Source organism: Taudactylus pleione, unplaced genomic scaffold, assembly GCF_031769625.1.
Source record: "Taudactylus pleione unplaced genomic scaffold, aTauple2 ptg000065l, whole genome shotgun sequence".
NCBI classification, from domain to species: Eukaryota; Metazoa; Chordata; class Amphibia; order Anura; family Myobatrachidae; genus Taudactylus; species Taudactylus pleione.
Window position 1 is genome coordinate 6,993,338 of NW_028284467.1, and position 17,447 is coordinate 7,010,784.

Below are 17,447 nucleotides of genomic sequence, written 5' to 3' on the forward strand. Positions count from 1 at the left end.
ATATTTATATTATATGGTTATTTGATATGAATGATTATTTTATTGCAGTATCTGGATGTTCTTGAAATATGTGTATCATTGTCATCTTAATGTCATATGTATTTTGATATTATGATTGTTATTTTTTGTTGTATCATTTATTGCTTCAAAAATAAAGATAAAAAAAAAAAGCTTCTACCAAAAACCTTCTACCAAAAATTTGGTAAAGCCGACAAGATTTTGGCATCTAGACTCCCATGTGGCACGAACCTATAAAAATATCCTTATGATTAAAAATTCCACAAATCACCTTCTTCATGACCCTACAGCTATCCGTTCTGAATTCCAGAGCTTTTATAGTAATTTATACAACCTAAAATCTACCTCCCCCCCTACTTCTGTCCCAGCTACTGAGTTGGCTATCCAAGAATTTCTTTCCACTGCTAACCTTCCTCAGTTGTCTCAAGAGACAATGGAATGTTTGAGTAGGGAGATCTCGGAGGAGTAAATCAAATTGCAATTAAGCAGCAAAAATCTGGCAAATCCCCTGGGCCTGACAGCTTTACGGCTGCATATTATAAAAAAATTATGGGGCATTTAGTTCCCCACCTGCATTCCCTTTTTAATGATCTTCTACATGGGGGCTCCTTCCCTACGGATATGCTTGAGGCTGGGATCGTTGTGATACCTAAGGAGGGTAAGGACCCGCTCAATTGTGCTAGTTATAGACCTATCTCCCTTCTCATGGCATAGATGTTAAAATCTATGCCAAAATTTTAGCTAACAGACTCAACCAAGTCCTTCCCTCCTTGGTCAACTGTAATCAGGTGGGCTTTGTGCCAGAACGTCAAGCTCGAGATAATACCCGTAGAACCATAGACCTAATTCATATTGTGAACTCTAGGAGATCCCCGGCTGTAATTCTTTCTCTCGATACTGAAAAAGCATTTAATAGGATCTCCTGGAACTTTATATCCCAAACCCTATGATCATTTGGGATATCGGGAGACTTCCTGAGTGGTGTCATGGCCCTTTACTCTAACCCTTCCATTACAGTCTCCATCGTTAGCTGGCCGACCAAGGGGAGGATGCGGCCGTAAGACAAAAAAAATGCCCCTTTCCCGTACGCATTACACGTCATCTCCGGGCATATAAGGATTAATCGAGACCATCGGGAAGCATCGGAACTGGTCGTAGAGCTTAAGGTTGACCATACCCTCTCTTAAGCTCTATGATCATGTCAGTGTACAAACCTCCCATGTCACGTGTGCCATGACACTACTTTGTTAATTATGCACTCCCATTAAACGCCGTTCGCATAATTAGGCACGCCTGCGTTCGGATCTCCACTCCCCCGTTTTCAAGCACCTTCCCCTGTTACCACCCACAAACGCCTCAATCTGTCACTCAAACTACCGACCTGGCTGTGTTCAAGGAGAGAGAAATTTCTGATCGTAGCGGCTAGTTTGCGAACGCGCATTGCGAACTTTACGCATGCGCAGTTTAGCGAACATCGGCTGCGTACCACCGTGCGGCCGTTTCGACCGACTCTGAATGAGGTCCTTTGTCCCCTTTGATCTTTGCTCTGGTGATAGAACCTCTGGTATCCCTAATCCCGACTGAACCCTAATATCCATGGAGTGCAGGTTGGGAATACCTCTTCCAAGGTCGCCCTTTTTGCTGATTATATTTTGCTCATGCTCACTCAAGCTCAGATTTCTTTACCCAACCTTTATCACCTACTAAACCGCTATAGTATACTCTCTGGGTATAAGATTAATTATTCTAAATCGGAGGCCATGCTCCTTCATATTCCTCATCGAGATGCTGAGGCCATTAAATTCTCCTACAATTTTAAATGGCAACATAGGAAAATCAAATATCTTGGGATCTTCCTGACATCCCGTTACGAATTATTATATCAGGAAACTTTCCACAGCTTTTTATAAAGCTTCAAGCGGATCTGGCCTCCTGGAAACGACTTATACTCTTATGGCTGGGCAGGATCATTGCAGTCAAGATGAATGTTCTCCCTAAATGGCTCAACCTATTCCAAACCCTCCCGGTGGCAGTTCCCCTTACTCTCCTTCACAATATTCAGAAATGTATTAACCGGTTTATTTGGAATGGCAAACCCCCTCGGTTATCTTCGACTATTCTAAAAAAATCTATTTCTAAGGGGGGTAGAGGACTCCCTGATTTTAAGCTCTACTATCTAGCCTCACATTTTTCTCAAATTGTTTCCTCCTACTCCTCCCATGGAGCGACCTCCTGGCTTGATATTGAATCCAATTATATCAACTCCCCAGACCTATCCTCTCTGTGGGACCTAGAGAAGAAACATCGTCCTCCCTCCTCCAAACTTCCACCAACAATTAAATTCCTTTTACGGATATGGGCTTTATACTAAATTTGCTATCACTACCCCTATATCTTCTCTTACACCCATATGGCATAACCGCAATTTTCCCCCAGGTTTGCATGTGGCCCGCATGAAGTCGTGGATACAGGCGTCCTTTAAATTCCCTGCTGATTTTAGTTCACAGGGGCTTTGGCTCTCCTTCTCAGACCTACAATTCCAATGTCCAGCCCAACCCTTAAATCCCATGAATATTTCCAAATACGGCACTTTTTAGGTTCCCTACCACAAGCCCTGCTTCTTTGCGACCTCACCCCCTTTGAACGGCTCTGTGAACATTGCCCCATGTCTAAGGGAATGATCTCTCAAATTTACAATATCCTGGTCTATGCGGTTCTCTCCACTAATAATCCCCATGAATCCTCCTGGGAAGTAGACCTTGGCCCCCCACCTGACGAGGAGGCTTGGGACAACATGAGACTGGCAATTGCTAAAACCTCTATCTCTACTCACCTTAAAGAAACTTCTTATAAATTATACTAGCACTGGTATTATACCCCAGTACGGCTCTCCCATATGTATCCCTCTGCTTCACCCCTCTGTTGGAGAAACTGTGGCCTTTGGGGTACCCTATCCCATATTTGGTGGACCTGCCCAATCCTCCAACCCTTTTGGACCTTGGTCCATACTCTTCTGAATAATATATTTGAGAACCCAATTGCGAAGGACCCATGGACATTCCTTTTAAGTTTCCCCCCTCCTGATTTTAATAAGCGCTCTGTTAAATTGTTATCCCATATTTTAGTTGCTGCCAGGAGTTTGATTGCTGGCAACTGGAAAAACCCTCTTCCACCATCTGTCTCTGCCCTAAAGTTGCAAATCAGGCGTATAGCAGAGATGGAAAATATCACCTACTATCTTCATGATAGAGGTCATATGTTCTCTCAAGTGTGGGCTCCATGGCTCTTATATGATGGCACTGCTCCACCTTTGATCTCCACACTTACTACCCATATATGATTCATGCACATTGGATGGCTCTGCTCCCTCTGCTCTGACCTCTAAGTTGCAAACTCCTCTAACTAGCTGAATACTTTTCTTGTTCTTCGAGCGGCACTTTCTTCTTCTAATGTTTTCTGTCCAATATCTGGTATTCTTAACGATATCTTATTTCTCTTGGTAGTCCTGTTTCCCACGTCCCCCCCACCTACGCCTTTTCTCCCCCACCCCTTTTAGCAATCCCCTTATGTGTTTTGGTTTATTGCCAATAACTTTATATAAAAAATAGCTCATTTGTAAGGCTTATGTTTATGTCTTCCATATTTGTTTTTGCAAGCTTTCTAAATAAAGAAGTTAAAAAAAAAAAGTGGACGACTGAACGATAACGATATCGTTATCATTCAGTCGTTCACTTTATCGTCCATTTTTTTACCTAAATGATGAACGATAACGACGAACGATGCGTGTTCCCACAGGTCGTTCATCTTTATCGTTCATCGGGCAAATATGCAGGCCAACCTGACGATATTGTCAGGTTGCTGCAGGTTGGGGAATGGGGGAGAGGGCCCGGCGCTGAACGATATCGTTAATGATATCGTTCAGCGGGTGTGCTCAATGTCATGAACGACATTGAGCACACCCTGCCAGGGACACACTAGACGATACCGCTAAGGGAGCATATCGTCTAGTGTGTATGCTCCTTAAGCGATAGGTGAAATGCGCATCGGAACTCTGCTCTAAGAGCTCACCTGCTTACCTCCGATGCCAAACTCTGCCAGTGATTGTAACGGCTGTAGTATCTCATCAGCCTGGCAGTGATAAAGCAAGCGCCGGAGGGCAGATACTGATGTCTGTGTATTATGTGAAACCTCACTGCAGTGGCTGCAATATCTAACCAGCCTGTCAGTGAGGATTTATGTGATGAAGGCAGCCGCATAACCTGTTAGTGTGAACGGGCAGTTATTGTAGAAAATTACCTCTAATCTCAGATCACATTAACTGATTCTGAGAATAAGAAGGATTTAACCCGCAAATAAAGTGAATGTGAGATTACTGTACACTACAGCTGAATTATATTATAGCAACTACCTAGAGACACTTACTACCTGTCCTATTTAAATACATTAACATAGCCAAAAGCCATTTCAAATGGACCCTATGTATTTATTTACACAATTCTGATTTCAGAAGCTCTGTATATAAGCAACTTGAGGGTAAAAAAAACCCTTGTTATTTTGATCAGGATATTTATTTATCTGTTAATAAGCAACAATAAGTTGTAACAATTTAGTGCAACATTAGCTCAATAAGGTTGCTTTTTTGGGGAGGAGAATCCCTGTTTATTATCATCAATAAGTAACAATATGATATAAATACAGAGTAAAAAATCTGTTTAATAATCTTGTCACTAATTGACATCTGTAGGAAGTCCATTTAAATACGGGTAAGTGCATCTTACTCATTAAATATTTTTGAAAAAAAAATTTCAATAGTTTGTTTAATATTTTGCCAGTTTATTTTATGAAAGGGATATAATTTTTAATGAATACCTAATAAAGGTTAATTTGAAAATTAATTTCTTCTCGATCTGTGCATCGCAATACTGCCTTTCTTTCTTTTTTTCTCATCCAGTTCTGTTAAGTGGAAGAAGGTAGAACACCCTTTATAGAATTTAAGAATCAGATATTAAAAGGGGTTTATCGAGATAAACCGGTGCAGTAGTTTTTGTTGTTGTTTAGAAGCTGCACCTGCAGCAGGATTTGTCCATCAGAACAGCCGTGCACAAGCCGGGAGCTGGCGGTGTAGTTCACTGACTGAAGGTATAGAAAGAGTGTTGCTTGTAGTGTATATACAGCAAATATCAGCGGTGAGGAGATCTGTATATGTACCCTGCGCCGGCAGCTGAACTCACCGGCAAAGGTACTCTGGGCCTCATTCAGACCCGCTCGCAAGTGGGTCGATGTTGAGGGCCTGCGCACGCGCAGCGGCCGCACTGCGCGTGTGCAAGCCCCGGAGCGAGAGAGAAATTCTCTCACTCCGGGGCTCACTACAAAAGGGGCGGCTGTTGATGGTGATTGACAGCTCGCACCGTTTTGTAGGCGGGGTGGGGGGGTGGCTGGCCAAATGGAGGCATTCCCGAAGGAACGTCTGCCATTTGTGGGTGGCCCCAATGACCTCACTCGTGTTGTCAGTGGTGAGCTTCTGGCTCTATTAGAGCCGAAAGCTAACTGGGGCTTGCGGCAGATGAGACCCAACCACAAGGGTCTCGTCGCAAGCCCCGATGGTCGCGATGGTCTTGACCATCGCGACCATCAACCTGGCCGCTCGCTAAACTGTGGGTGGTCACCCACAGCTTAGCGAGCGGCCAGGAGGCCGGCGCTTTACAGAGAAGCTGCCACCCTCATTCAGAGCGAGCGCTTGCATTTTGCGAGCGGCTCTGAATGAGGTCCTCTGTGTGCTGGTAACAGTGGCTGTGTTTAGGCCTATATATATAAAACTTCCCAAGTAAATAAACAATAGCAATGCCTTGGGCAGGCTACATTAGCAATACTGCATGGTGAGAACAGATTCAGCAACAGCCTTAAGGTATACAGTATGCACACAGGGACTGATTCTACAGTATGCACACAGGGCCTGATTCAGCAAAGATCGCAACTGCTAAAGCGTACGCAGGCGGTCAATTGTTGCATACTATGCAAGCATCACAAGGCACATACGCAAATGCCCCACTGCGATCGGGACTGCGATCGCGGTGACTACACAGACCCATTGCAGAGTGATTGACAGGAAGTACTGTTTGGGGGGTGGTGACGGGGGGGTGGTCAAAGAGGCGCAGGCATGCCAGTTTGTTTGAATGCCATTGAAGGGGCATGCATAAATTAGGCACTGCGATGGCAATCATGGCATACGCAGCTTGAGATCAGACTGCGTGCAGGAAAGGATGTGTGAGAGGGGAAATGGGCACTACATGTTGTCAGTGCGAGTGCTTTGCGATTGCAATTATTAGCATATTTTCACAGCAAAACTCTGTGTGTGATTGCTACCGCGATTGCAATAGCGATCTTTGCTTAATCAGGCCCACAGTTCTCTGACTCCAGATCTAAGTAGAAAACCGTGTGAACTAAAATAGAGAACTCTTTTAGGAAGGACATCACTTTCCATGCATGTTATCAAAGCACCTGATTGTTCAAAATAGAATAGGCAGCAGTCAAGGTCCAGCAGGTGTTCTATAAATGAGTACAGTGTATAGTTGACACACGCTGCACAGAGATCTTTGCATTCTGTGCTCCCTTACAAAAGGAATGAAGCTGTGTGTCTGACTGTCTGTATGTACACTTACCAACTCTGGAAACTGCTGTCTTACAGACAGTCATTGTCACTCTGAGACATGATGATAGAATTTTACCTGAGAACATCAAGGGCCTGATTCAGAGGTTCACGCAATTTCAATACCGCACGCAAGCAGACATTGCTTTCAGTTTGCACATGTATCCCTATGCTTACCACCTAGAAACGCAGAGAGATGCAATTTAACAGGGGGTGGCTAGCCAGACGTGGACATGTCACGGTCAGTGACTGTGTCTAAAGACGCAGCAGCACTGACTTCAGCGACCATGTTCATATGGAGAAATTGCACCTGCCATAGGATAGATGCAATCTCCGATGGTACATCTTATTAATACGCACAGAGGCAAATTAGCGCCGCAGCTGGTGGACGTCTCAGTACAAAGACAATCACCTGCGGCATTAGCATAAAGATTGTCCCGTTGTGAAAAAAGACACCGTCGCGGCTGTAATAGCATGCCCTTCTGAATCAGGCCCCAAGTGCTCAGGCGAAAGACAATATTATAAAGACAGATATTATGCACACATTGTATTATCACACCCCACTATTGAAGTGCGTGGATCCGGGAGGCTGGCCTACTCTATCGGGAGTCTGGGAGAGCTGTCAAAAAACTGGACATTTTGGGTGAGTAGGAACTATGGGCCTGATTCACTACAGATTGCAATATTGTGTATGCATGCAGTTCAACTGCGATACTATGCTAATCCATTGTGATCGCAATGCAAACTCAGCGCAACATAAGGATGCCCACTTTACCTTACGCACATCCGTAATGTTTAGCAGAGTAGAGAAACCATCGGTCCAATCGAGTACCATCGCAGCCTCACGCACCCTTGCACAAGCCCTGACCTTACTCAGAATTTGCAAACAACCACACACGCTATGAGAATTCACACTGCGTATGGGATTGCAGTGGATAATTTATGCACACCCCTGCAAAGGTGTGAGAATGCACTGGCACGCCGCGTTCGGCTGACCACCACCCCCTTACCACCCACAAACAGAACTTCCTGTCAATCACTCTGTGATGAGTATGCGTAGCCATTGCGATCAAAGTCCCCATAGCAGCGGTCAGATCGCGCACGCACACTGTGATGCATAAGCATGCACAGAACGCAACAATCGGCCAATTGCATGCGTATTAACAACTGCGAACCTTGCTGAATCAGGTCCTATGTTTGGTAGTCACCATTAGAAAGACACCACTATTTGTACCACATTCAGGATTCAGGTGAGCATTACCAGCACAGCACTCATGGGATTTTTATTTTCTGATTTTCATACAATCACTGGTTAAAGATTAAAACGTTTCTTCCCAGATAATGAACCTCCTGACTGCCTTTTGGATGCAAATATGCTAATATTTTCCAATTATTTCTCAGCTTGTTTTAAAACCAAGAGATTGAGGGGAAGATGTATCAAACCTTCTAAATAGGCCTAAGTTGCCAATAGCAACAGATCAGCTTCTAGCTATCATTTTCTAGATTCTACTAGATACAGATATGTCCTCTTGCATCTTTGACGCTTGTGCGACAAGTCGTGCACCCACGAACGGGTACGCATGCTGTGTTTGCACCCGTGACGCCACAGGATTGCATGGTGCACTGCGAATGCAGCTTGACGCATGGCGTATCGTGGCGCACACAGCTGTGGCTAATCGCATGGCGCGATGCAATTGCACATTTGCAGCGTGAGTGGCAAAGAAGCAAGAGGACACTTCTGCAAATGATAGCTAGACAATGATTAGTTGTTATCTGCAACTTTGTCCTCTGTAGAAGGTTTGATACATCTCCTATAGACTACCAATTAAAGTTAGCAGAAGGTTATGAAGTGGCACCAAGACAATGGAATCGGCCTTTTGCTGCGTACTGGGCATGTGTATGCATTGCAGTGCTCGTGTGCAAAATAGTTATTGCGCAGTGTGAGGTCTCATAGCGTGCGTGGCTGTTAGCAATTCCTGAGCAAGGTCAGGATTTGTGCAAGTGTGCGTATGGGTCCGATGGTACTCAATTGTACTGACGGTTTTGCTATTCTGCTAAGTATTACAGATGTGCTTATGGTAAAGTGGTATTCCTTCTGTGGTGCTGAGTTTGCATTGCAATCGCAGTGGTTTGGCTTATTATTGCAGTTGAACTGCGTGTGTACGCAGTATTGCGATCCGTAGCTAATCAGGCCCTAAGATGAGAAGGGTGGGTCACAGGAAGTTGGCAGATGTATGCACATTGTGAGAGGCAGATGAATGTCATGGATTTCGGCATACTGTGTACACATCAAAGAAAGAAATTGGCAACTGCGAGTGTGCGCCAAACTAGACTTAAGCACAAGGATGGGGTACCCCATTGTGCATGGGTTGATCCCAGGGGTGGATTGAGCCACAGGGATGCCAGGCCAGATCCCGCTGGGCCGGTCCCTATGGTGGCTGGTGGCTGCCTAGCCCACACCACATCCTTCAATTACTTGACCCCCCCCCACCCGGCCCTCCCCTGTAGCGCTGCCGCGATCGGAGCTCGATCTGGCAGCTGAACTGCGCAGCAGCACGGCCCACCCTTTGACAGTTTGTCCCCCCTCCCGAGGTCTCCTCTACCCCGGCCGTCCCGCTGCCGTGATCAGGTAGCTGCTGCACTGTGCACAGCTTCTGCGCAAGTGCAGAAGCTGCGTGACACTGACTAGGTTAATAAAAAATGCCCGACGGGGGAGCTGCTGCGCATGCTCAGCCGCAGCAGCTCCCCCGATAAGCCTTTGCGGAGCCCGGGACCCTCCAGCCACTCCGCAGCCCACCTCCAGACTCCTACACAGGCACAGGTGCAAACCAAAAGCACCACTATGTGCAGTGTCCCCTCCCTCAGCCTCCGTTGCCTGCCGTCAGGCCTCTCTTTTTCTTTGGGCCATCTAATCCTGTTCCCTGGGGCTGCAGAGGGCGGGGTGAGTGCAGCTGTTCCTGGGACTGAGAGAAGCGGCCTGGGACACAGATGGCAGCGGCTTTCCCAACACACTCTGGCTGTCAGCGCGGAGAGAGAACGACGGCGGTGAGCTGAGGTGACCCTGGACTGGAGGTGATTCTTGTTCAGGTTCTTTCATTCCCATCCTACCCCCTGCCCCACACTACCACTCCCATCCTGCCCCACACTACCACTCCCATCCTGCCCCCTGCCCCACACTACCACTCCCATCCTGCCCCTTACCCCACACTACCACTCCCATCCTGCCCCCTACTACACACCACCACTCCCGTCCTGCTCCCTGCTCCACACCACCACTCCCGTCCTGCTCCCTGCCCCACACCACCACTACCGTCCTGCCCCCTGCTCCACACCACCACTCCCGTCCTGCCCCCTGCTCCACACCACCACTCCCGTCCTGCCCCCTGCTCCACACCACCAATCCCATCCTGCTCACTGCTACACACCACCACTCCCATCCTGTCCCTGCTACACACCACCACTCACATCCTGCTCCCTGTTGCACACCACCACTCCCATCCTGCCTCCTGCTCCACACCACCACTCCCATTCTCCTCCCTGCTACACACCACCACTCCCATCCTGTCCCCTGCTCCACACCACCACTCCCATCCTGCTCACTGCCACACACCACCACTCCAATCCAGCTCCCTGCTACACACCACCACTCCAATCCTGCTCCCTGCTCCACACCACCACTCCCGTCCTGCCCCCTGCTTTCCACTATTACTCCTATCCCACACCCTGTTCTGAACTACTACTCTCAGCCTGCCCCACACTACTACTACTCCAAGCCTGCACCTGCTCTGCCATTACTACTACTCCCATTCAACCCCCTGCTTCCCACTGCTACTATTCCCATCCTGCCCCCTGCCCCACACTACCACTCCCATCCTGCCCCCTGCCCCACACTACCACTCCCATCCTGCCCCTTACCCCACACTACTACTCCCATCCTGCCTCCAGCTCCACACTACCACTCCCATCCTGCCCCCTGCCCCACAATACTACTCCCATCCTGCCCCCTTCTCCACACAACCACTCCCATCCTGCCTCCTGCTCCACACCACCACTCCCATTCTGCCCCCTGCTCCACACCACCACTCCCATTCTGCCCCCTGCTCCACACCACTACTCCCGTCCTGCCCCCTGCTCCATACCACCACTCCCGTCCTGCCCCACACCACCACTCCCGTCCTGCCCCCTGCTCCACACCACCATTCCCGTCCTGCCCCCTGCTCCACACAACCACTCCCGTCCTGCCCCCTGCTCCACACCACCACTCCCGTCCTGCCCCCTGCTTTCCACTATTACTCCTATCCCACACCCTGTTCTGAACTACTACTCTCAGCCTGCCCCACACTACTACCCCAAGCCTGCACCTGCTCTGCCATTACTACTACTCCCATTCAACCCCCTGCTTCCCCCTGCTACTATTCCCATCCTGCCCCCTGCCCCACACTACCACTCCCATCCTGCCCCCTGCCCCACACTACCACTCCCATCCTGCCCCTTACCCCACACTACCACTCCCATCCTGCCTCCTGCTCCACACTACCACTCCCATCCTGCCCCCTTCTCCACACAACCACTCCCATCCTGCCTCCTGCTCCACACCACCACTCCCATTCTGCCCCCTGCTCCACACCACCACTCCCGTCCTGCCCCCTGCTCCATACCACCACTCCCGTCCTGCCCCACACCACCACTCCCGTCCTGCCCCCTGCTCCACACCACCATTCCCGTCCTGCCCCCTGCTCCACACCACCACTCCCGTCCTGCCCCCTGCTCCACACCACCACTCCCGTCCTGCCCCCTGCTTTCCATTATTACTCCTATCCCACACCCTGTTCTGAACTACTACTCTCAGCCTGCCCCACACTACTACTCCAAGCCTGCACCTGCTCTGCCATTACTACTACTCCCATTCAACCCCCTGCTTCCCACTGCTACTATTCCCATCCTACCCCCTGCCCCACACTACCACTCCCATCCTGCCCCCTGCACCACACTACCACTCCCATCCTGCCCCTTACCCCAGACTACTACTCCCATCCTGCCTCCTGCTCCACACTACCACTCCCATCCTGCCCCCTGCCCCACACTACTACTCCCATCCTGCCCCCTTCTCCACACAACCACTCCCATCCTGCCTCCTGCTCCACACCACCACTCCCATTCTGCCCCCTGCTCCACACCACCACTCCCGTTCTGCCCCCTGCTCCACACCACCACTTCCGTCCTGCCCCCTACTCCACACCACCACTCACATTCTGCCCCTTGCTCCACACCACCACTCCCATCCTGCCCCCTGCTCCACACCACCACTCCCATCCTGCCCCCTGCTACACACCACCACTCCCATCCTGCTCCCTGCTACACACCACCACTCCAATCCTGTTCCCTGCTACACACCACTCCAATCCTGCTCCCTGCTACACACCACCACTCCAATCCTGCTCCCTGCTACACACCACCACTCCCATCCTGTCCCCTGCTCCACACCACCACTCCTGTCCTGCCCCCTGCTCCACACCACCACTCCCATCCTGCCCCCTGCTTTCCACTATTACTCCTATCCCACACCCTGTTCTGAACTACTACTCCCAGCCTGACCCACACTACTACTCCCAGCTTGTCCCACTTTACTACTCCAAGCCTGCACCTGCTCTGCCATTACTACTACTACTTCCATTCAACCCCCTGCTTCCCACTGCTACTACTCCCATCCTGCCCCCTGCTCCACACCACCACTCCCATCCTGCCCCATGCCCCACACCACCACTCCCATCCTGCTCCCTGCTACACACCATCACTCCCATCCTGCCACCTGCTTTCCACTATTACTCCTATCCCACACAGTTCTGAACTGCTACTCCCAGTCTGCCCCACACTACTACTCCAAGCCTGCAGCTGCTCTGCCATTACTACTACTACTCCCATTCAACCCCCTGCTTCCAACTGCTACCACTCCCATCCTGCCCCACGTGTCCCACTACTATTACTACTCCCATCCTGCTTCCCACTACTACTACTCCCATCCCAACCCCAGCAGTGGCAGAGTTTATGACGTTTGTGCGCCTGGTGCTAGTCTCTGGTGAGGGCGTACACTGCGCACCCTATTTTCGTTCTTGTGGAGGACAATATGTTTGTATTTTTACCTCTGGGGGCCAATGTTTGTTTTCTGTAGGGGCCAATTTTGTTCTTGTTGAGGCTAATGTATTTTTATTTTTAAATTGTTTTCATGTTGGGGCCAATGTGTTTTATTCTTTTCCGTGGAGGCTATGTGTTTTTTTTTTCTACCGGGTGTCGTCGTGTGTATGTTTTTTACTGTGGGGGTCAATATGTTTTTATTATTTTACTGTGGGGGCCAATGTGTTTTATTTTTTTCCTGTGGGGGATGTTTTTTTTTTTTTCCTGTCAGGGTTCAATGTGGGGGTTTTTTCTGTGTGGGGGCAAAGTGTTTTATTTTTTCCTTGTGCATTGTTTTTGATCTGCACATGTGTCTGAGTGGCAGTGAGTGGCAGTGCAGGTAGAGATGCATGCACAGAGTAGTGTATTAGAAATGTGTTGGGTGTTTCTAGGCGGTTACAGGGGGTTGGCTATAGAGATGCCGAATTGCTCACATTGGCGGCCATACTTAGATGGATGATCTGCGCCTAGCATAGGACTGTTGAAAGTTCCAATGCTGCAACTGATGGTGGTGTATAAAGTCTTAGGGGTCTACTCACTAATCCTTGTAGAGATATAAAATGGAGAAAGATAAGTCCCAGCCAATCAGCTCCAAACTGTCATTTTTCCGCCCCCTCGATGGACCCCCACATCCTCAACAGCCACACCCCCATTAGGGCTGCTTCCATAAATTTCCCGGGCTGGTTTTCCGTCCCAATCCGCCCCTGGTTGATTCATTCTTTAACAGACCACACTATCAATGAGATGGGTGTTTCTGGGTGGTGACTTGGCGAATGCACGGAACTGTTTAATCTCGTAGGAGAGTTGTAGGAGTCTCATGGACGCAAAGGTCGACTTTTGTGCTCGATCGTAGCGTGCGGGCCGAGGAGGGACACCTGTATAGATGAATCTCTTGCACCCAACATGACGTTTGGACAAGTCCAGAATCGAATGATGTTGGTTACAGATGGAAATCATTGGATGGAGTAGGCGTCCGTATGCAGTGGCACAGATATTCTGCATGTACGGGAGGATACTCACATAAGCTAGTACGCAGGCTGCTGAGGCGGAATGGGTATTAAATACAGGCGGTTTAGCCGCCGGTTCAAATCCCGACTACAGAAGCCTGACAAGACAAGATCCCGACTAGGACTGGTAAGTATCCTAACCCTCCTTTAGTAGTGCCTATCCCTAAGACTCCCAGAGTGGTGCCTAACCATAAGTTCCCCCCCCGGGGAAGCCTAAGCCTAACCCTCCCTTCCCGCACCCTAACCCTCCCAGAGGGGTGCCTAACCCTAATCTCCCCACAGTGGCACCTAACCCCCCCCCACTCCCTAGCCTAACCCTAACCCTCCCCGGGGGGTGTCCAACCCTAAGTCCCCCTGGGAGTCCCTAAACCTAACCCCCCCACCCTCGAATGGTCCGGCATTCTTCTGCAGAGCTGTAACTAGACTTTTTGGTGCACTGTGCCAGAAAAAGCATTGACGCCCCCTCATTTTTCAAAGGGACATAATGCACTCAAAAAAGGGGAATGGCCTCATGGGGAAGGGCCAGGGAAGAGATAGGGGAGGCCACGAGATGCTGGGGATGAAATAAGAGGAAACTACAAGTGAGAATGATAATAAATAGAAATTGGACAGGCCTAAACAGTGCCCCCTGACCTGTGGTGCCCTGTGCGGTGGCACTGGCCGCACTACCCTAGCTACGGCCCTGTTCTTCTGTATCCTGGCATCGCGATTAAGTTACCGTCAGTAGTTCGACAGTTATCTTAAGTCCCCCGTCGGGCTTTAGTTGTCGGGATATAGACCGGTGGCATGTAGTCTGCCGGTCTATTAACGACATCCCTCTGAGGCCATCTGGGAAAGGGGCGCAGAAGTGTCCAACTCAGAAACAGACCCATTGTGTAGCAATATTTGGTTATTATGTCACCTCAATAATATAGATAGAGTGTATTCCTCCACTGTGCGTACCGTTATTCCAAATCACAGATCGCTATAAAAGCAGGGAGAAAACCTCACACAATTCAATTTTGTGGACACATTTCAAAAAATTATTATCATTTTTGTTTATTTTTATAGCGCAACTCATATTATGCGTTATCATAGAATTAATCTATCTTACCATCTATCTCCTTATCTGCGGGTGCAACCTATGATATATCGGGAGAACCACCCGCTTGATAAAGACTAGATTTATGGAACACCGTAGAAACATCCTTAATAAAAACCTTAAGGTGCGTATCCACTAGCAAATACTGGAACGACAGTACGATTACAACATCGTAATCGTACAGTCGTTCCTCTTCCCCTGCAGCGCCTACACTGAACGAAATGTTGTTCAGTGTAGGCACCCTCCCTCATCCCTGAACATGGTCAATCTGTCCTTATCGGTAGATTGACCAGCATGTTCAGGCGACGATTGATGTCGGAAACGACCAGCGGGAGCGTGCATCACTGGTCGTTTTTTACATTTTCATGCCTGATTAATGAGCTATTGCATGATTACGATGTTGTAATCGTGCAATCGCTCATTAATATCTGCTAGTGGATGTGCGGCTTTACTCACAGTGTATCCAGACACTATAGTGAACATCATAAAGGAGATCCGAGTTGTTTGAAACTAGTTGGATTAGAACATATTCCGATGACTAGAGAGGGGGATATAGGTTCAAGCGATTATGCACTCAAGAAATCTTTTGGATGTTCAAATTAGATTCACTACATCCGAATGGTCTGAACTAATCTGTAGAACTGAATGTGGTTCTATAGAGGGATAATAACTTTTAACTAGACTAAGTCTAGACTTTTCCCTTTTCTATCCTCTCCTTTCTAAAATAAAATAAAATAGAACAAAATTAAATAACATATAATAAAATGAACAGATTCCAAGAAATATCTAGACCAATGTTAACATCTTGATTAAATTTAAATGATGTGTTCCTTGAACAAAGTTGCCTTTCATTAACAGCTTTAACTTTGTGGCAATATAAAAACTACACTAATATGTTACCTATATGAAGATGTTTTCTAATAACAGTGCTAATCATTTTACAGTAACTAATATGTTACCTATATGAAGATGTTTTCTAATAACAATGCTAATCATTTTCACTATACAATGATTCTTCACCATAAAGGTACTGATGACACATTACAGAAAATCCCTTTCTACTTCCCCCTCCCCCCACCCCAGGGAGGTGCAAGATGAAATGGGCGAAAAGTGACCTGTTTGGGCGCCCAAACAGCACTTTTCGTGATCGCGTCCAGCACTTTGGTCGGGGGTAGCCATTTTCCGCAGCTAAACCTGACCACTTTGGGCTCGATCAGCGCGACAAACAGCAACAATTGAATAGCGCGCCACGATCTCCCGTCACTTTAGACAGGAGATCGGGCGCGCTATAACAATTGAATACCGTCCATAGAGCAAATGTTTGTCTGTCAAAAATTATCACGCGTACTGGTTTTCTCACTAAAGTCCCAGTTTTCCCTGTTGAAACAAATTTGCTTCAGCCATTTGTTTTGGTAGAATTCAGACCTACCATTACAAAGTTAGTATAAATTTAGCAATAGTAACGAAAAGTCCGAGGCCAGACTTTTCACCGTCATCGGAGGTTTTGCCGGCGAAAACTTATTGCGTGCATCTCTGCTTATCCCCGTATTCAATTGCAAATCGGTGAAAATGGGACCCGGCGAAACGCAAACAGGCGAAAATTTTGTCATTTTTGGGGAAATCAGCCTGACACCTCCCAAAAGATGCTCTGACATGGGGGTTCACTATGGGTACCCCCGATTAGCCCTGCAGAAGGTATTTGGTGTTTTTAAATGGTCTCAATAAGCGCAATTTAGCGTCTTTCAGCAAGTGGTGTAGAATAGCATTTTGCCACTATTTTTTGGTGAAAAAAAGTTGCCAAAGTCAAGCAAAAGCGCCAAAAACGCACCTTCAGCAAGCACCTGCAATCCAAAAAAAACCTCCTCCATACTTCCAGACCCCCCCAAAGGCTAATTCGCTAGCTTTTTATTTTGTACCCCCACTTTTATTTTTGTAGCCTATTTTTTCAAAGTGCTTTTTGGGGTGTCTTTTGTGGGGGGGGTTTGTGTTTTTTGATGCAGTTAGTGTCAATGGGGGGTGTAAAAAAGGATTTAGGGGGGTTGTCGCAATTTTGCACCCCAAAACCCAGATTCTGCACTTTTGTATCCATTGGTGAAACGTTTCCTCTGGTTACAAGGCGCAAACTTTTTGCACTGGTGAAAAGTTGGACAAATTGAATACGGGGATAATTTGAAACCGACGAAAAATGACGTCATCGGCGAAAAAGTATCGCGGAAACTGACTTTTCGCTTCTAATTGAATACAGCCCTATATTGCTGCATGTAGCAAACAAATAAATAATGCTGCTTTTAATGAGCTAATCAAAGTTTGCATTGAATGGATACCCCAAGTTTTTCTCAATAATATGAATCCTGCGGATTGCATATAATTTATGTGGTGTTAAATAACAATAAATGTATATTGACTTGGTAGAAGTGCATAGAAGCATCACTCCTTTTACCTTATATTTTCAGAAATATAAATCAGCACATGGGTGAGGCACAGCCCACAGACATCTAAGTACTGGGTGTGTGTTCCTCAATTA

At 47.7% G+C, this 17,447-nt stretch overlaps 2 protein-coding genes across 3 annotated transcripts in view; one reads left to right on the forward strand and one right to left on the reverse strand.

Moving 5' to 3' along the window:
- LOC148534644 (glycoprotein-N-acetylgalactosamine 3-beta-galactosyltransferase 1-like) overlaps nucleotides 1–17,447 on the reverse strand; it is a 200,459-nt gene that overhangs the window by 176,588 nt on the left and 6,424 nt on the right. The window lies entirely within an intron of this gene.
- LOC148534645 (glycoprotein-N-acetylgalactosamine 3-beta-galactosyltransferase 1-like) overlaps nucleotides 1–17,447 on the forward strand; it is a 65,518-nt gene that overhangs the window by 5,679 nt on the left and 42,392 nt on the right. The gene's annotated exons all lie outside the window — the stretch shown is intronic.